The following is a 19,284-nucleotide window of genomic DNA, read 5'->3' as shown; positions in this document are numbered from 1 at the left end:
TACTGTATACACTAAACTAGATCTGCGGGGAGCTTACCACCTGGTCCGAGTAAAAGAGGGGGATGAGTGGAAGACAGCTTTCATGACAAAGTTTGGTTTATTTGAGTACACAGTAATGCCCTTTGGGTTATGTAATGCCCCTGCGGCCTTTCAGTTCTTTATAAATGAGGTCCTACACGAATTCCTGGACGTTTGTGTCATAGTATAAATAGACGACATCCTCATTTACTCTTAGAACTCAGAAGAACATATCCAACATGTTCGTGCAGTATTATCAAAGTTAAAAGAAAATCATCTTTTTGCTAAGTTAGAAAAGTGTACTTTTAATGTCAACAAGGTGGACTTTTTAGGATACTGCCTGTCACCTCAAGGAATAACTATGGATGTAAAGAAAATCAGTGCTATTGCTGATTGGCCAGAACCATCCTCTGTAAAAGATATTCAGAAATTTCTGGGTTTCGCCAATTTTTATAGGAGGTTTATTGCACATTTTGCAGACATTGCGGCCCCAATAACTACCTTGTTGCGGAAAGGGCAACGATTTCTTTGGACTGATGAGGCGGCACACGCCTTTCAACTCCTAAAACAAAAGTTCACTTCAGCCCCAATTCTGAAACATCCTGATCCTGACTTGCCCTTTTTTGTTGAAGCGGATGCTTCACAGGTAGCTTTAGGAGGAGTTCTCTCTCAACGAGATGCAGTAGATGGCCAGTTACATCCTATAGCCTTCTATTCCAAAAAGTTATTGCCAGCTGAACAAAATTACACTGTGGCTGAAAGGGAACTACTAGCTATCAAAGTAGCCTTTTCAGAATGGAGGCACCATTTAATGGGAGCCAAGTACCCAGTTACAATCTTTTCTGACCATAAGAACCTACAGTTTTTTGGATCACTTAAAGCACTAACACCACGTCAGATGCGCTGGTTACATTTTTTTAGCACATTTGACTTTGTTATAACCTATAGACCAGGTGCACAACAAATTCAATCTGATGTGTTATCTAGATACGGACATACCTCAGACATGAAACAAGATAAAATAGGAGAACCCATTATTCCTCCCCAAAAGTTGTTGGCACCAGTACAACAGAAGGATTTCATCACAGATCTATATAATGCACACATGCAAATAGCACCTCAGGATTGGTTAAAGGATTCCCATAACACAATACAACGAGGTTTATTGTATCACGACAACATGCTGTTAGTGCCCACCTCTGAATTACAAACACAGGTGATAATTTGGCATCACGCCTCACCGTTGGCAGGTCATCCTGGTTGGGTAAAAACCCTGGAAAATGTGCAAAAACACTTTTGGTGGGACACTATAAGAAAGGACATTAAGCAATTTGTCACTACCTGTCCAATTTGTGCAAGACATAAATCTTCTCATAAGGCTCCTGACGGCTTGTTAATACCAATGCCAACACCCAAACAACCTTGGCACACTGTGAGCGTAGACTTTATTGTAGGTTTACCACCTGTAAAATCCTTCACAACAGTGTTGGTTATAGTAGATTTTTTATCTAAAATGGCACATTTTGTACCATTACGGAAATTACCCACGGCGGCAGAATTTGCCGATATTTTTATAAGGGAAATTGTGCGTTTACATGGTTTGCCAAGCAAAGTGGTGTCAGACCGAGGGAGCCAGTTCAACTCCAGATTTTGGAAAAAATTATGTGAAAAACTGAAAATAGATGTGGCCTTATCCACTGCTTTCCACCCAGAGACACTTGGACAGACTGAACGACTGAACCAAACCTTACTTCAAACGCTACGTTGTTTATTGGCTGATTATTCTAGTGAATGGTTGGAAGCTCTCCCTGTAGCAGAGTTTGTTTATAATAATACTGAGCATTCAGCTCTACTTTGCTCACCATTCTATTTCTTGCAGGGGTATCATCCAAGAGCTATACCCATTTTGTTAGAAGATTCCCTGTTGCCTACAGTAACGGATAGACTAACGAGGTTAGGTGACATACAAAACAAAGCCAGGAAACATTTATTAAAGTACAAGGAAAGCATGAAAAGACAAGCAGACAAACACAGGTCTGAGGCCCCAATGTATAAAATTGGTGACAAGGTATGGCTCTCCACAAAGAACCTAAACATAGAGGGATCCCGAAAGCTGCAACCACGTTTCATTGGACCCTTTAGTATAACTGCCATAGTAAACCCGGTAACAGTAAAATTAGATTTACCAAAAGAATATCCAGTACATACTACATTCCATGTGTCCTTGCTTAAGCCGTACAACTCAAAAACCCGACCTGAACCACCACCTCCACCCGTACCAATTAAGGGAAATCTGGAATATGAAGTGAAAAGCATAAAAGACTCAAAAAGAATTAGTGGACGTCTGTTTTATTTAGTAGAATGGAAAGGATATGATGAATCTGAGAATTCATGGGAACCAGCATCATATGTACATGCCCTACAGCTGATTAGACAGTTTTATTTAAAAAATCCAGGAAAACCCCGTCCTGTAGGAGGGCCTTTGAGGGGGGCAACTGTTAGGGTTTGTACACAGCAAAGAGCATGTCCCCTCTCACTGCACTAGTGGGTTCTGTAATAGCTCCCTTTTAAACTTACTATTGAAAGCCTTTCTTGTTATCTCACCTTCCCCCCCCCCCAGGCTTCTGTGTATGTTGTTTAATGTGCTGTTTTGTTTACACATTGGGCCTTGCTTTTACCAAGGCTTCTTTAAAACACTCCTCCTTAGGCCATGTGTTAATCCAACTCATTTGCATAATAACTGAAAACTCTGCACACCTTTCAAGAACATGTGCAGCATGTGAGGACCACACCCAGCTCTTCAAACCACACCCAGCTCTGCACACCTTCCAAGAACATGTGCAGCATGTGAGGACCACACCCAGCCCTGTCTATAAAAGGCAGCCCCCGAGCCTCACCCAGTGCTTGTGCTCGTCTACCTCCCGCTTACCTGAGAACAGATCCCTCAGCGCTGGCACTCCTGCTCTTTACAGACTTTCATTGACTTCAATGGGCGCAGCTTCTGGCTCTTCCTTCTTCCGGTTTCCGGTTCCTCCTTGCTTCAGCCTCTCTCCTATGAGTAACCTGCAAAAGAGAAAGAAGACAAGGTTAGACTGATCAGTATCTCTTGCCAGCAACAAGTAAGTGCAAAACCTTTTATTACCTGAAAGAACTTTGACAACAATTTCTGGATTCGTGTATAGACAATTTGAAACGAAATACCTTCCACGAACATTGTGATTCAAACTCTTTGTTACAAGAATATTTTGCAGAACTTTGTGAAGCAAACATTGTTTTTTCTCATGGAACTTTTAAGAATCGAACAGTGGAAACCATTAACAGCAAGGCAAACAGTAAATCAAGGACTTGCACAAATTACATGCTGTATTTTGATGTAAAAGTACAGTATTTGTTTTATAAAAGATTCTGGAAATATGGGAAAAGTGAGTCTGCTATTGGGAATTTAGGCTTTAGTTATATTATGATGAATGTTTGATATTGGTAATTCTGATAACGGTATTTGTTTAATGTTTTAGAAGCTTTACAGTAATAGAAAACACATCCTAGAGCAGTAACACATTCCAAACCTGGAAACTAGAGACCAGGATCCAAGAGGTACTTTTAAAAGAGAATTTCTAATAAATAAAGGGATAGTCAGGAACCCATTTAGGAATAGGTTGCACTTATCTGTTCTTTGTTTATGTTTCATTAGGCACCAGTTTCTACAGAAGTCAGAAAGGGCCGCAGATTTGTGCAGCACTTCAACAGTGGAAACGCAAGAACGGTGTTGTCTCTCTTTTTTATTTTATCCACTTCCCCCCTTCCCTTGAGCTTCTGTTCTTAGTGCACTGTTTTAAAAACTAGTGTGCTGGAACAAGCAGTTTCAGGGTGGGGTCGGATTGTCTTCAACCTCCATCAGAACTGAACAAGAACTCAGGTGAGCTGGGCTTTGACAGTTTGTCATTCTCTGACGGATAGAGGGAGAGGTTGACAAATGAACAGGAGGAAAAACAGAATGAGACAAGGCAGAGACAGAAGCAGTGTCAGAAACAATACCAGGAGTGGTAGTCGCTATAGTAGTCAAAGTTGTAGGAAGTAAAGGCAGAGCAGATTTCAAAGCCGGTGGCCCTTGAGGAGGCTGCACCGGAGGAATAGGAACCAACTGAAGAATAGCTGGTGGGTGCTGTGGAGGAGCAGGAGGCAATGCAACCACTGGTTATGCAACTAGAGGTTGCGGAGGTGCTGTGGCATTCTGCGCATAGGGTGGTGGCGAACTTAGCAAATGCGACATTAGGGGATCTTTTTCAGAGTCTTTTGCTGCATCTTGCTGAAGAGGCGGCAAAACTGGATAGCATTTATCTACTGTCATTTTATGTCGCCTATGCAACTGCTCATTCAACTGTTCTACTTCGTTATCTTTAAACTGTATAGCAGCTTGCATAATCGAAATACCTTTTTCTCTCTTATTTTTCTTAGCTAATTTAATTTCCTTTTGCTTGGCTTCCTTACGCCATAAGCGGAAAGAATCAAACATTGCCGGCCGGGCTTTCTTCTTAAAAAGTCTAACTTCGAGGTTATCTAAGATTTCTGTGTCAAAGCTACCATTTTGGGGCCATTTTAAAACACCATATTTTCTGGTGTAACGGATCCATACTTCATTATATGTGATGGGGCCTACTCCGTGCTTCACATATAGTTCATAGGTTGGAGTTCCAATCGGAGGAACCGGACATGAGTCCTCCAACCGGGAGTCCCTTTTACAATCAAGACAAAACAAATTTCCAAGTCTGCTAAGACCAGGCATCTTCGCTCACTAGTCTAGCTTCAAACTTCAAAGGATTATCGTTTACGATAGTCTCGTGAATACACGAGTCCTTCGGCTTTGGTACTTGCAAGTTCCAAATCAAAGTGATCCCGAAGGGATACCAAACCAAATGTCCAACTAAGGACCAAACCAAGTGTCCAACTAAGGACTGGGAGACGCTCCACTTATACTTAACTGAAAATATCGATGACGTCACCAGAAGACTCGTCTTATCGTTTCGCTCTACCAAACATCAAAGGTCCAAATCAGGGCGATAGCCAGGGTAGCAGTCCTTTGTAGCCGTCGGGAAGCGGGGAACCTCGCAGCAAAGACTTTCGGACCACGTCGACATGCAGGGGTCAATGAAGTGGCGGCCTTCCTCCAGAATTTTCACACGAAGCTCCTCACGGACCTCAGGCTTGGACCGGTACCGCTGGTATCGCCCCACGTTGGGCGCCAACTGAGGTACTGGGTTTTTCAGAACCGGTACTGATCCGGTAACCCAGTGGTGCCAGGGTACACCCAAAGACCTCGGGTACTTTCCTGATTCAGACCACAGAAACTCAGAGTCTTCTAGGTGAAGTCAAAGATCGAATTTATTGGCTGCAACCAAGTAACAAGCGTCCTAGAAGTACAACAGCACGGTTTGTATGTTCTCAGGAGACTGTGTTTCAATGCAAAGTCAGGTTTCCTTATATACAGTTTTTTAAGCTTCAGGCAAACATTCTTGACATTTTGGTTGGTCATTCACATGTTTTCATTACAAAGGAAAAAACAGTGTCATGATGAAACCTCATATTTCATGTCATCCAACCCATAATAAATTACCCGGCAAGGCCTAGTATTTTACATCAGATAAGTGTGGACCCCCAATAAAAACGGGCACCTCCCCCTCGTAAAGTAAGAAGAAGAAAAGAGCAGGTGCAGGTGTGAGCAAGATTAAGCAGGGTGTGTGAGCGATAATAAGGGTTTTATGGCATGGTGTGCCTTGATGCTATCTGATTCGGCCACTGGGAGAGGGACTGACCAAACAGGTTTGGCCTGAGGCAATGGTTCCAGCTTGCCCAGGTCAGAGAAAAGTCAATCAAGGTGTACGTGTCCTTGGAATCAAATCTGACTGTATTATAATCCTATCTGAGGGCAACTTTTAAAAATGGCTGCCGTGTATAAAATGGGAGCCACGAGTGCAGGACGAAAATGGCGATTTCGAGGTGAAAACGCTGCTGGAATTGAGCGAAAATGCTCAAGCTTAGTGTACTAGTCATTATCAGTCTTTTGATACTAAAATCGAACTGCTGTGGCAAAGTAAATTACATGGGTCCAGAATTTTTAGAACCACAATACAACAAATACTTTCCCACTCTCACATTACACAGAGACTGTACTCTCGCACACAATCCCACCCTACTTCTCCTTTAACATGCACAATTCACCAGTCTTTCTCACTAAAATCCTACACCTCAAGTCACTACTAAAACAACAGATAATACTACCCTACAAAAAACAAACCAAAATATCTGAACAAAATCTCACACATTCAATAACTCCCAACAATCTGAACATACCTACCCATATCCCCTCTACTCTGGAAACCAGCATAAAAAGCACACATTTAAACCCATCTCTACTTCACACTCTCCTTGCAACAAATACACCAATCATTCAGTCCACAAACAGACAACACTCACTCACACTTCTATCACCCATTGCTCAATTCAGAGCAATAAAATATGACCTTCATGTTCCACCACCACCCCTCACCCATACACCTTCCACCTTCAATTTTCACAATACAAGAAATCAAAAACACCCTCCATAACCTTGCATTCCCTTCTCTACTGCAAAACAAGCCTACCTTCCACACACAACTCTACTGCACACCCCATACATTTCAAGCAGACTCACTAGCACTCACATCACCAGACCCAAAACATGTCTTCTAAGCCTTCTGGAGTAAGATAATGATAAAACAAAAAGAACACTTTTTCTATCTCCATGCAGTTAGCACCACCAAGAAAAGCACACCACCCACAACCTCAAATGGCAATACTCAACTCACTCTCCTGCAGGAGAAACTCACATCACTTGCAAAATACATACTTTAGACTGCCTACGGATTAGTGCTGGTTCCATTTAGATAAAAACAAGTACCATCATCCTATTGATAGGCACGGAACCTGACTAAATTTTCATAGCTTAATCATTGGTGGGAGAAGATATGGCACTGGAATTGCATAAAGCTGTTCCACTAGGTTATTAATCTGTAACACAAAATTGCACAGGCAAAACAGTAGGTGGCTTAGCCATCATATAAAGGAACAACAAATCTCACCAAAATTGAGGATGTTTCTTTACAATGTTGTGAGGCCCTCCTTACCAGATGCAACCCTATCTCTACCTTATCATTTTACTTTCTCCTCCTCTACAGACCACCGTCCAGCAATGGAAAATACACATGCACATTGGTAGACACAATCTCCAACCTCAAAACTATACATTCTCATTGACCTCAAGATATGGTTTAATAAACCTAATATGCTACATCACAGAACCATCCTTACTGGTCTAGACACAGACAACTTCGCTCGTCCCCAATCCCACACACATCGCAGAACACAAATTTGATATCATTTACACTGAACCAGTCGCATTCAAAAGGATCACTCCAGTCACATGGTCAGACCACTACTTCATTGTCTTCTACCACAAGACACCACAACTCATACCTAACTAAAATCATTGTACCTTCAATTACACATTGACTTTGGAATACGCTGATTTTGGAGGAACTAGAAAACCTGCTTACCTACAACACAGATCTTGTCCCAACCAATTGTGTTATCAAAGCAAAACCTACCCTTGAGAATTCAAAACTCAGCACTTAAGAGGAACCAAGACAAATCACTCACCTCTCTACAACAATTTCACACACTTATCTCTCCTTGGAGCAAACAGAACTTATATTAAAAACATCCAAATATATCATAAACAGATAAAGACAAATTATACATCAGATTCCTGTCAACGTTATTTCTTTTTTTACCCTAAAATTAAAAACATCTCAGTTATGGCTCAAATCATTCAAAATCCTTCTACATAAACAATTAATTAAAAACATACAAAAAGGGAGAACCCCACAAGACAACCGTCATGTGTCTTTGACTTCACTAATCTGTTTGAATTACAATTCAGGATACAAGATGTACATAGATAATAATCATCTATTGTATTCCACAGTTCATCACATCTAGACCAAAGGTATCTGCTGATGTGTCTCCGTGGAATATTACAATGTACCCACCTTCTTCAGGACAAGAATCCAAATATTATCTCCCAAACATAAACTTAAAAACATGAAAACCTGTACAAAGAATATTAGTAATTTATACATATAATACTCTTCTAAGTACATTAAAAGCCTACACAACCTTGACACAGGAGTGGTACCACAAGCCAAAGATGAAACTCTAAGGAAATTTACTGTCATCTCCACTTTCATTAGCATTCACACTTTCCTCACAAACTAGTCAAAGGGGATTACCCTCATGTTCCACTTCACCCATGTCTTCACTACTTCACCAATGGAGGGCTCATTTAGATGTTCTGTTCATATTTCCATCATACCAACCACTTGACATTCTGCCACTTACACCCACCTTTAGTTCTTAAATGATCCTATTTGGGTTCCACCTCAATGTGCTGGAATCCCACTGTGCATGATAGCCCAATAATATAACAGTTTCAATTTCAAAGCCAAAAAGAAACCGTCTACAAAAAGGAAAGAGAGTAAAAATCTTACAACCCATGAATTAACATCCATCTTATTCTACTTCTCTTTTCCTTATTTATATTATTTACTAGGTCATACCTGATTAATGTAGTGTGTAAGTTATAATCAGTTATGATGTTGCCTCAACTATGGGGTCTAAATTTTAAGCAATATTTGAACCTTTCTTAAATAAGAAGTATAGGGTATGCCTTGGAAAGAACCTGTTCTCTTCATTAACAAGCTAATAGGGTTCCTTCTGCCTGACAGGTAGATAACAAAAGACAGACAGATCTTCATTTTTGTTTCTGTCAGTAAATTACCACTATCAACATGTTTCTAGCTTGTTAGCATTATCTATTTGATTATATAGAATAGACCGTTTTTAATTCTATATTTCTCTCAGTTTCTTATATTGTGTATTTTGATCCAACATATACTCATTTTATTAGTTTAACCCAATTACAGACATTCTTTGATCCATTACTATCCGGATCCTCTATCTCGTTTATGATCTGTTATTCTCAATTGATCTAAAAAACATTTTCATATTTAACATCTATTAGAAGCAATGTTTAATGAATTGTGTTACACAGTACCTGCTGAATTATCAAATTCTTTATCTCCTCGAACATTATCTTTACCTGAGAGTCTCACTAGATCCTAACCGCTATTGTCAATGAATCACCCAGAGGTTCTGTACACTTCTACATACTGTCTCATATATGTTCTAGTACACAAATCCTTAGCAAATCTAAGACAGAGTTTGGAACATAAATTCAACCGCATGCTCCACATAACTGTGTCCAATTTTCCACCGCCCGGTGTTTTAACACCAAACGACACCCAACCCGAACCGTATAACTTCAGCTCCCCTTTTTTGTAGTTCAGTCACCAAACATCCAACCACGTGTTGTATAATCAACTCATATGCGGCCTCGAACCTCATTTAAATACTTGCTGGGTTTACACCAATGTGGTACACCCACCTATACCCATGTCTTGTGTTTACTCAATCTGCCCACTTGTTTCAATGAGTGCCATCTTAAATTGTCTTAGGAGCTATTAAACCAATTCCTACTTCAATGGTTAGTTACATTACACTCTGTTCATATCAAAGGAGCTTCTCTTAAAGTAAAGAATAATTTGATAATTATCTTGTATGTTCCCTGACTACAAACCTACTGTTGTAGCTATGCACCTTAAGCTCATTCCTGCTAGTCTTATGGTTGCCATTTTGGGATAAGGTGCAATCCTAACCAAACTTCATAAATGCTAAAACTTTCTTTTAATACCTCTCCCAAATGCATATTCCTATAATGTGTTAATTCACTGTACACCTCCAAACTGATACAATATTGGGATAGCCCAATTCCTTCGCCTTTCTGCTAGTGTTAAAAAAATGTTTATCTTGCTTTGGTTTAAGAACAATTTTTGTCAATCGCCAGCCCACACATTTTTAAAAATCCATTCTATAATCATAGACAACATAAATCAAAAAACCCCAGGCACTAGCAAAGGTAAGGGAAGTAATTCATTGAGTCACCATATGCGTATTAAAAAATGTACCCATACAAACACATGTTAAATTACATGTTAACACACACTGTAAAAAGTAGCCCATGCCACACTTTCCATGCTATCCCACAATGCCTTATGGGAGTGGAAGTCCATACTCCAACAGTGCACTTAGAACAAATATTGCAGCATTATATCAGGGAAACTGTTTACTAAATATTGTAACTGTGAACAGAGACATAAAAAAGTATATTTTAACTGACATACTGCACATTGATGTTGCAGATAATCCTGCACCAATGCAGCAGAAACAGAAACAGAGGGGATTAAGTAAAGCCAGAACGGTCTGAGACCAACATCGTTGTGTTCATTACACCTACACCACCCAGACACAGGGCAACAGTGGAACCACTCGCTGAGTTTACTCAGGACTAGGATGACTTGCCTAAAGACACCCCCTTCTGATGGTAGCCATACCTGCAAATGACAGTCCCTTTTCCAGCACCAGTACACTCCCCTCTGGAGACAAAGAACAGATGTCAGACAGAGCTGAGAGGAAGGTGAGGACCCATCTCTGTTTGGTGGTCTGGAGGCATCCATGTTAAAGGTGCAGTGCCTACAATTTAAGCACATGAAAACAATGCACAGTCAGTTGGTGTTTCACAATCACAACTTGTGCCAGCTGAATGCAACAGTTCAGAAGGACAGAAAGCTACAGCAGACAATCTAAGGGAGATGACAAATGCAATTAAGGAACTCTGCACAGTAATGCAGCAGGACCATGTCACCCACTGTCGGCACCGTCACCAATAATTGGGCAGATTGGATGGGTTCAGCAGATCTGTCAATCACCTAATGCAACTGCTTTGCTGTCACGATGTGCTGTGGGCATGCCTGTGGAAATGGCACATTGCAGTAGGGACATTACACGGGGATTGGTGCAGGTTACCAATGCACTGGAGACCATACAGACAGCTCGGAGTGCCGCGAATAGGAACCTTGGTGGTGGGGATAGTGAGGAGCTCTCTAGCCTCAGTAGTGTGCCTGCCCCTGTGATGGATCCTATGCGTCACAGTTCCAGACACAGTACTGTCTCAGAACCTGCAACAACAGATGCCACTGAGCCTACTAACCATTCTAGTGGAGTGCGGGCGCAAAAAGTAATGTGGACATGTGCTGGGCCTTGCATATTTTGGGACATTGCATTGCTTATATGATGTTAATAGCATATCATTTGATTTGAGCACTGATAGTGCTTTTGCACTACCTATGTTCTATACCCACATTTTTGACTTGAAGTTAAGGCAATAAATGTGATGCCTGTAGCAAAAAAGGAACAATATGTGGTGCTTTCATTACTTACATCAAAAATAGTTGCACATCATGTCTGCATGTCTTTGCCTGCTGTAGGTGGCAATGAGCTGCCACCCTCATCTGACTCTGTATCTGTGGATTTCAGGGATATGTCTCCTGTTGTTGCGATGTTGTCCAACGTAGCACATGTGGCCACAATCTAACAGCACGCTTCAGGACTGTATTGCAGTGCCCGACATTTTTGCACAGCAATCGGAAGCAACTCTTCAGCAGGCCAAAGGTCCTCTCCATGACACTTTGCGTTCTCCTATGTGCTGCATTGTAAATCCGTTCACTTGTTGTGGCTGGATTGAGGTATAGTGTGAGGATGAAGGACCTCACTGCATATGTACTGTCTTCTACAATGACAGGAGTGAACATTGAGTTATTCTCATTTCACACCTGTGCAAAATGCAGCATTGTTCTGTTTGGAATTACCGAGTAGGTATCCTCCAAATTCTCCATCAAGTATATGCCACTATGTCTGAAGATATACGAGTCATGTGTTCTACCAGAGAATCTGGCCACTAAACCAGTGATGATGTGTGAAGCACTGCAGTTGACCTTGATGTTCATGAAATGGCTATTGTTTCTATTCCTGTAGATTTATTCAGTGTCAGATGGGGGACAGATTGTGACATGTCTACCATCAATGCAGCCAATGACGTGGGAATTGGGCTACCTCCTAAACATTTAATTTTGTGAGCTGCAAGTCCTGTGGGGTGTTGGGGAATTTTATGTGCTCATTGATTTGGAAGAAGCATGAGAGCGCATTGTTGAAAAGGGATGATGCACTCTGGGCCTCTTTTTATGGGTTGCACCTGATTACCACCTGATTTGAGTTGGTGGTAAACTGCACATGCAAAATCCTAGTTTTGTGACCAATCGCAATTTGCGAATGGTTCATTCATTTAATTTGCGATTCCTTATTTGTAAATCTCACTTTGCGATTTGCAAAATTGAGTCACAATTTTAGGGAATCACTGGTTTAGTGATTCCTTAATGTTGCACTGTGAATGCCTTTTATACATTCTTAATGGCTATTTTGCATTCGCAAACAGTGGAATTTTGCGATTTGAACCGTTTGCAAATGCAAAATCGTTTGTACATCTGGCCCTTAGTCTTTAAATATGAGGAGATTGTACAGAATGATCGGTCTTTCTTTCACCAGGATTGTTTACGTGTCTATGCTAGGCAAGGAGTACCACTTGATGTAGCTGCATCTAATAGTAGCTACGTTACTGGGGAGATATTATCAGGGTTAATGTGTTTTTAGTTTCAATGGATTTATTATTAGAGGGGTGGGTGGGCCAGGAAAACACCTTTGAGGTTTCTTGCTTGGCAGTGTCAATTGGAAAGTTGTTGTGATGAGGGAGCACACAGGGTGAATGAGCACAGCCCAGTGAGGTCAGGGCTACGGTAAGGGAGCAAGGAGATAGATTGGGCAAAGGTAAGGGGGTAGCTATTGGTGATGTAATTGGGTATGAGTAATATGACAGGTTTGGGTATATAAAGTGTAGAAGATTTTAGGAAGGGGCACTAAGAATTTAAATTTAAAAGAGATGGGTTGGTTTAGGAATTTTAGTGAGGCTAATTTTAGTTTTTAAGGCACTTTGCCTGGGAAGCTGGATATGTTTAGTCTTCCAGACCTGTTCTATTAAAGTGACATTTTACCCTTAAGATAGCGTGGAGACTCTTTTTGTGTGCTGTCCCACCCAAAAGAAGCCTGGGGAAGCTAGAAAACCTTCCCCTAGAGATTACAGGCAAATGCTGCTTTCTTGGGGTATCCCATGCCCACACTGATTGCCTGGGGTATGGGTGGAACACAAAATGGATTTAGGTAGGTATGGAGTGTTTGGACAGCCTCTTTGGCCTTTGTTACATCGAAGGGCAGAGCAGCTAGTTTGTGTCATCTGGTCCACCCTTCCCTCTTTTTCCTACTATGTTAATTTTTTTTTTTTTTCAGGTAGTAAAGTTTCATGCTCCCTTCATTGCACTTACTTATTTGTGTCTTTTAGGTGGTGACAGTTTTTTAAGTCTGTCATTTTATGGGCATGTGCATTAATGATAACCTTCAAGGTGTGTACTCAATAAGGCAGATCTATAATTTGTAAGTATTTTTTTATTTTTTCACTGGCAGGCAGGCCCGATCGGGTGAATACAGCCCAGTGACGTCAGGGTGGTGGCCAGGGAGCAAGGGGATGGATTGGGAAAAGGCGACAGAAGAGCATTTGGTGGCATCATTGGGTGCATGAGCAGTACGACAGGTTTGGGTGGGTGAGAGGTAATACATTAGAGGGAGGGCATTAAGATTTTAGAATGAGTTGGTTGGTTTAGGATTTTTTTAATGTATTAGTAAGGTTAATATAAGTTTGTAAGGCATTCTGACTAGGTAATTGGTTGTTGGTAAGTCTTCCAGACCTGTTCCATTAAGCAGCCTATTACCCTTAAGATGGCTTGGAGTGTTTTTTATACGCCGTCTCACCTGATGCCAGCTCTGAAACATGAGTCAGCTTGGTGACTATTTTATGTATGGATTATGCTTATGCAGATCACCTGTTCGAATTTATATATTTCTTAATGACACATGGACTTGAAATAAATAATTGCTTTTTATGAAATCCTGTGACACTTTAATGTACTTTTATTAAGAACATTATGTGATGAGTGTATCTTGAATAAGCAACTTGTTGGCTACGTGGATTACAATTGTGAGAATTGTTATCTATACCCACTACTCTGCACCAGCAACACCGACTAGGCAAGTATCACCATGTTGATTTGGATTTGGGATGTGAGTTGTTTAGATGTTTTATTACCCCTTATGTTTGACCCAATATGTCAGACTTTTCAACAGTAAATATAAAACTCATGTAACATATTGTTGGTATTTTTGGCTTGATATAATGTGAACTCAGCATCATTTCAACTCATATAAATACAATGATCTGCAGAAGCTCTGCAGCGCACTGGGGCTAAAGGCAGTGGTCTATTATGATGTGCTGGTGGGTTTGTAACTCAAAAATTCACATAATTAGATGAGGCAGCTGTAGTTTCATCATAAATACAAGGCAGGTGAAAAAAGCCAGGAATTAGAAAAAAACATGAGTAGTCAGTTCACCCCGGGGTTACTTATACAGTAGTTGAGGAATGGAAAAGAAGAGTTTGATGGGGTAAAAAGATAAGAATGTTACACAGTTCTACCACTCACTGTGTTTAGAAAGTAATAGTGATCTAGAAACAGAGAAAAGAGAGCATATTACAGTAATTAAAATGTAAAGGGAACTTGAAGTGCATCAGTTAGGTTGGGGAAGAAGGATGGACTTTGCAACCCGGATTTTTAGGGGGCACCAGGAAAAAAATTGCAAGAGGAAGTCTGATATGCATTTGTATGACATTCTATATCTGAGGAGCCAGAGAGGTTGAAAAACTTGTTTTAAGTCTTGAATTTCTTAGGTTTGAGAATTTCTAATGGGAGAACAGTTTTACTTTCTGGGTAGCTGAATGGTGATACACCTAGCTGTGTATGTGAAACAAGAGATCTTGAAGGAGATGTGTGTGCTTGGAAAATGCCATTGAAGAGAGAAGTGAATTATACATTACAGTATAAATTCCACATGATAGTTGTTGCAATTGGGTTCCTCCCATTTAGTACTCCTGGATGTTTTGCTTTTTAGATCACCTATTTTTTGGACTTCTTTCTGTGGGTGAGTCTCACTACAGGTGTCTCACCCACGGTAATCACATGGCAAATAGGCTGCCGTGTTTATCGCCAGTGGCCACCTTTTAAGATAACCCTGCTGTGAAGAAACAAGGGCACTTGGTTGTTTGCATGAGAACAATTGTGCACACGTGTGGGGCTGCACATGAGACTACGTTCATGCGCAGCCCAGTATCTACGCACAGGTAGCCTGGAACAGTGAGGGCTCTGCAGAACTAGGTATTGGCCTGGGGTAGGCCTTATAATGTTAGTGTTCACTAATAGAGAAAGTCAATGTAATTAAGTGAGTGTTTTGCCATAGTGACACTTTACTATGCACACAGGGAGAAAACTGCCTTAGAGTGCAATATCGCCTCCCTTTGGCCTACAGAGACAAGTGACATGTCAAACTGAGGTGCAGTCTGTGCTGGAAAATCAATTCTGGAAGATCCAAAAGGATAGTTGTATAAATTATGAGTCATCCATAATTGTCTGTCTCTGCTTCAGGATCACAGTCCAGATCTTTTGTCACCCTGCTGTGCCAGGAGCAAAGGCCTCCCCACACAAAGGAAGCAATTAACAGTGCTTCACTAAGCTCCTGAGGAGGTCTGCTCCAACTTCCCCTTGTGGCTAGAGCTCGCCATTAGGAGTAAAATGAGCCCATGATCGTCAAAATTTACCCTATGGGGCCTGAGGTATGGCATTTTGAAGAATGACAACATTTGACATTTGCCATCACAAATCGGGTGGTGTTCTTCTGCCATTTAACCATTTACACCCAGGGTAGGCCAGCACAAGATTTATTTCTTCTTTTTTTCTTAGGGAGGGGGCATGCGTGGGGCCCTTTCCTGGACTCTCTACTAGCCTGTGAACCCCAACCCCCAGCCCCCCAAAAGCAGAGAATGATGGTAGAGTGCAGTTGTGATCCCTAGTAGTGGTGGCCTGGCCCCCCGCTCCCAGTGCTGGCGTCTGAGCAAAGCAGGACGGACACAGCAGAAGACTGCACCTTGTCCCTAGGAGCGGGCAGGAAGTGAAATGCTGATTGTTCTTGTGGGCGCACATGGAGGTGCAGGCCTCTAGAGAGCTGGTGAGGTGGTGAGCGGAGGGCTCCCTCTGCCGCCCACTACATTAGGAGTCATGGGGGTAATCGGGTGGGACCAGGCACCCCCACAAAAAAACTGAAAGATTTTTTTTTTTTAAAAGACACAGGGCCTCCTAGCAAAGCTGGAGAGCTGGTGTTACAATATTCACTGCTCCAGGAGGAGCTCCCTATAATGCAGTGCGGGGCTCCTCAATTTTGCACATTTTCTCTGCTCATGCTAGTCACAGGATGGCAGGGGCACCACCAATGAAAGAATAGAAGTGTTGTGGCTGCAGGAGCGCAGCAGCGCGCCTTATGAGTTTATTGAATAATGATTGTATGTTTGCGTGGTCCTTGAAACCATGTAATATAATATAATTGCGATGGTGAGGGGCTGTTTTTATTATTGCAGTTTCACAGTTGAAAAAGTTACTAAAATACACAGATGCATGTTTTGCTCATTTTAAATGCTTTATTGTGACAATCATCTGGACAGTGTTTATTGGTCACAGTGACTATTCTTTATCAACATTAGTAAGTGCATTTACAAATGAATATTATTATTGATGGTTGCATGTACGCACTAAATTATGTTTTGGACATGTGGTTTGTGACATGTAAACCTCTGACCGAGCAAATAGACTTAACTTATATGTTTATATGACCCCCTATAGGGGTTCAAACATGGTTATGTAATGTCATCTGTGGTAGTCCATCTACCAATGTTTATATTTGTAAATTACTGCGTAGTATTCAGTGTGTGTGTGTAATAAATGTACTGCTTCTTTTTATGAAGAAAAAGTACTGACTGAACAATCATTTATTGGATGTTAATATTACGTGCCAATGAATGGAGATTATTACCCCACAACACCTCCCTTGAGTAGGCCTTGGACTGCTCTGCTTCGTTACCCAGAGAGAGTCAATCACTACAATGGGGTGCTTGGTTCCCATTAAGGAGAATTTGGATATATTACTTGTTAACCCCTTCTGTGCCCAGGACGTAATGGTTACGTCCTGAGGCACAGTACTGCTGTGCCCAGGACGTAACCATTACGTCCTGTGCACAGAGCCCAGAGGGAGCGCTAGCGCTCCCTCTGTGGGGTTCCCCCCCACCCCCCGAAGTCAGGGATGGAAGGGGAAGCCCTTCCCCTCCCACCCCCGACCCGCCCAACCCCCCCTGTGACGTCAGCGCGCGAGCGCACGCTGATTAGTCACAGGGTCTCCCCCATCGCGCTGGAAGCAGAGCTTCCAGCGCGATTGAAAGAGAAATGCTTTTGCATTTCTCTTTCAATGCCATGGGGGAGGCCCCGAGAGGCTTCAAAGGGCAGGAAATGTATTTCCTTCCCTTTGAAGTCTCTCACAGGTTTCAAAAGCCGGATTGCTTGCAATCCGGCTTTTGAAACCCCACAAGACAGCAGGGTTTTTTTTTTTTTCAATGAAATTGGCAAAAGGGAGCGACCCCTTGGGCAAGGGTCGCTTCCATGGGGGGCATTTTTTTAGGAAGGCCTTTTCTGCCCCCCCTGGGGGCAGATTGGCCTATTATTAGGCCGATCTGCCCCCAGTGGGGGCAGAAACCTCTAGGCACCAGGGACCTTTTTTTTTTTTTTTTTTTTTGTGATGTTTTCTTTTTTTTTAGGTGGGGAGCGACCCCTTAGGCAAGGGTCGCTCCCCTAGGGGGCAAATTATATTTAGGCCATTTCTGCCCCCCTTGGGGGCAGATTGGCCTATTTTGATGAGGCCAATCTGCCCCCAAGGGGGGCAGAAACCATTAGACACCAGGGAGTTTTTTTTTTGCATGAATTTCACGCAAGGGGAGCGACCCCTTAGGCAAGGGTCGCTCCCTGGGGGGGGGGGGGGATTATTTTAGGCCATTTCTGCCCCCCTGGGCACCAGGGATTTTTTTGTTTTTTTGTTTTACAGATGGGGAGCGACCCCTTGGACAAGGGTCGCTCCCCTGGAGGGGCAAAATGTATTTAGGCCATTTCTGCCCGCTTTGGGGGCAGATCGGCCGAATTTAGGGGCAGAAACCACTAGGCACCAGGGATATTTTTTTGGCGCCGTCATGCAAGGGGAGCGACCTTGTAGGCAAGGGTCGCTCCCCGGGGGGGGGGGGATAGGGGGGAAGCAAAATTATTTGCCCAGAAACCTCTGGGCGCCAGGGCAAATTTTTTTTTGGTGTTTTTTTTTTTTTTTTTCTTTTTTTTTTTTAGAGATGGGGAGCGATCCATCAGGCAAGGGTCGCTCCCCTGGGGGGCAAATTGTATTTAGACCATTTCTTCCCCCCTTGGGGGCAGATTGGTCGATTTTAGGTCAATCTGCCCCAAGGGGGCAGAAACCACTAGGCACCAGGGATTTGTTTTTTGTCGCCAATGTCATGCAGGGGGAGCGACCCCGTAGGCAAGGGTTGCTCCTGGTGGGGGGGTGGGGGTTGGGGGGCAAATTTATTTTAGGCCATTTCTGCCCCCCCTGGGGGCAGATCGGCCAGGGCAGAAACCTCTTGTTGCCAGGGCAAATTTTTGTTTTGTGTTTTTTTTTTTGTTTGTTTGTTTTTATAGAGATGGGGAGCGACCCATCAGACATAGGTCGCTCCTCTGGGGGGCAAACTGTATTTAGAGCATGGGGGCAGAAGTGGTTGATTTTAGGTCAATCTGCCCCCAAGGGGGCAGAAACCACTAGGCACCGGGGATTTGTTTTTTGGCGCCAATGTCACGCAGGGGGAGCGACCCCGTAGGCAAGGGTCGCTCCGAGGGGGGGGGATGGGGGTTGGGGGGACAAATTGATTTTAGGCCATTTCTACCCCCCCTAGGGGCAGATCGACCTATTATTAGACTGATCTGCCCCCAGGGGTGGCAGAAACCTCTAGGCGCCAGGGCAATTTCTTTTTTTTTTTTTGTTTGTTTGTTTTTTTAGAGATGGGGAGCGACCCATCAGACAGATTGGTCAATTTTAGGGCAATCTGCCCCCAAGGGGGCAGAAACCACTAGGCACCGGGGATTTGTTGTTTGGCGCCAATGTCACGCAGGGGGAGCGACCCCGTAGGCAAGGGTCGCTCCTGGGCAGGG

General features: G+C 42.6%; 1 protein-coding gene across 1 annotated transcript in view; it reads right to left on the bottom strand.

The window, feature by feature from the left end:
* LOC138284362 (endogenous retrovirus group PABLB member 1 Env polyprotein-like) overlaps nt 1–19,284 on the bottom strand; it is a 149,599-nt gene that overhangs the window by 11,217 nt on the left and 119,098 nt on the right. Inside the window, exon 2 of the mRNA XM_069223055.1 lies at nt 2,948–3,081. The gene's annotated coding sequence lies outside the window, so the exon portion shown is untranslated. The remainder of the gene's footprint in view (nt 1–2,947; nt 3,082–19,284) is intronic.

This window comes from Pleurodeles waltl, chromosome 3_1 (assembly GCF_031143425.1).
Source record: "Pleurodeles waltl isolate 20211129_DDA chromosome 3_1, aPleWal1.hap1.20221129, whole genome shotgun sequence".
NCBI lineage: Eukaryota > Metazoa > Chordata > Amphibia > Caudata > Salamandridae > Pleurodeles > Pleurodeles waltl.
This window is presented reverse-complemented; position numbering and strand designations above follow the sequence as displayed.